This window comes from Triticum dicoccoides, chromosome 6A (assembly GCF_002162155.2).
Source record: "Triticum dicoccoides isolate Atlit2015 ecotype Zavitan chromosome 6A, WEW_v2.0, whole genome shotgun sequence".
In the NCBI taxonomy this organism is placed as follows: Eukaryota; Viridiplantae; Streptophyta; class Magnoliopsida; order Poales; family Poaceae; genus Triticum; species Triticum dicoccoides.
The window spans coordinates 449,829,077-449,831,461 of NC_041390.1; positions in this window are offsets into that span (position 1 = coordinate 449,829,077).

The following is a 2,385-nucleotide window of genomic DNA, read 5'->3' on the forward strand; positions in this document are numbered from 1 at the left end:
TTCGAGATTAGGATTTGTCACTCCGATTGTCGGAGAGGTATCTCTGGGCCCTCTCGGTAATACACATCACATAAGCCTTGCAAGCATTACAACTAATATGTTAGTTGTGAGATGATGTATTACAGAACGAGTAAAGAGACTTGCCGGTAACGAGATTGAACTAGGTATTGGATACCGACGATCAAATCTCGGGCAAGTAACATACCGATGACAAAGGGAACAACGTATGTTGTTATGCGGTCTGACCGATAAAGATCTTCGTAGAATATGTAGGAGTCAATATGGACATCCAGGTCCCGCTATTGGTTATTGACCGGAGACGTGTCTCGGTCATGTCTACATTGTTCTCGAACCCGTAGGGTCCGCACGCTTAAGGTTACGATGACAGTTATATTATGAGTTTATGCATTTTGATGTACCGAAGGTTGTTCGGAGTCCCGAATGTGATCACGGACATGACGAGGATTCTTGAAATGGTCGAGACGTAAAGATTGATATATTGGAAGCCTATATTTGGATATCGGAAGTGTTCCGGGTGAAATCGGGATTTTACCGGAGTACCGGGAGGGTTACCGGAACCCCCCGGGAGCTATATGGGCCATAGTGGGCCTTAGTGGAAAAGAGAAGGGGCTGCCCTAGATGGGCTACGCGCCTCCCCCCTTCCCCTAGTCCTATTAGGACTAGGAGAGGTGGCCGCCCCCCTCCTCCTCTTTTCCCCCTCCGCGAATCCTATTCCAACTAGGATTGGGGGGGGGGGGGAATCCTACTCCCAGAGGGAGTAGGACTCTCCTGGCGCACCAAGCTTGGCCGGCCAGCCTCCCCCCTCTACTCCTTTATATACGGAGGCAGGGGGCACCTCTAGACACACAAGTTGATCCACGTGATCTATTCCTTAGCCGTGTGCGGTGCCCCCTGCCACCATATTCCTCGATAATACTGTAGCGGAGTTTAGGCGAAGCCCTGCTGCTGTAGTTCATCAAGATCGTCACCACGCCGTCGTGCTGACGAAACTCTTCCCCGACACTTTGCTGGATCGGAGTCCGGGGATCGTCATCAAGCTGAACGTGTGCTCGAACTCGGAGGTGCCGTAGTTTCGGTGCTTGATCGGTTTGATCGTGAAGACGTACGACTACTTCCTCTACGATGTGTCATCGTTTCCGCAGTCGGTCTGCGTTGGGTACGTAGACAACACTCTCCCCCTCGTTGCTATGCATCACATGATCTTGCGTGTGCGTAGGAATTTTTTTTGAAATTACTACGAAACCCAACAGTGGCATCCGAGCCTAGGTTATTTATGTTGATGTTATATGCATGAGTAGAACACAAGTGAGTTGTGGACGATACAAGTCATACTGCCTACCAGCATGTCATACTTTGGTTCGGCGGTATTGTTGGACGAGACGACCCGGACCAACCTTACGCGTACGCTTACGCGAGACCGGTTCCCTCGACGTGCTTTGCACATAGATGGCTTGCGGGCGACTGTCTCTCCAACTTTAGTTGAACCAAGTATGGCTACGCCCGGTCCTTGCGAAGGTTAAAACGGAGTCTATTTGACAAACTATCGTTGTGGTTTTGATGCGTAGGTGAGATTGGTTCTTACTTAAGCCCGTAGCAACCACGTAAAACTTGCAACAACAAAGTAGAGGACGTCTAACTTGTTTTTGCAGGGCATGTTGTGATGTGACATGGCCGCACTCCAACGAGCACAAGCGGGCTTCATCAACTCCCACCGGCCTTGAAGCGACCGGTAAGTGCGAGAGATGAACCCACTATTCTTTGGCTTGATCCTACAATAGTTGTCCTCGATCCTTTACCAATATCGTTTACCGGTTTGATCGGTGCCGGTGGTTGCATCCATCCCCACAGCTGCCCAAGCACGAACCAAGAGGATATCTTCCGCCTCCGTGTAGTTTGTCGACCGCGCGTGTGGGCGGGAAGCGGCGGTGAATGTCTCCTCCCCTATCTTGGCCACCTCCTCCTCGTCACCCCCTTCATCCTCCTCATCTTCCTCCAAGTCGTCACCAACCGTAAAGGGTTTTAGAGGCGGAGCCCCGAGGTCCACCTCCGCGTCTTGGAGGAGGTCCATGAACGAGGATGGGGTTGCCATTTCCTCGAACACCTCGTGCGCGGCGGGAGGAGGTTCGGCGACAGTGGCAGGCGGGGCTGCGGGCTTCTTCCTCGGCTTTTTCACGGCCGGGGACGAGCCGACGACCTTGGAGGAAGCCCCTCGCGGCCCACGGGAGGCCGCCTTCGACCGGCTGTTCTTGGGGGCAGGCGCCGGGGCGGGGACGGGGGCCGGGGCGGGAGCCGGGGAGGCGGGAGGAGGCGATGCGAGGCCCTCCCGCCGCCGCTTGGCCCCGACGTGGGTCGCCGCCACCATGT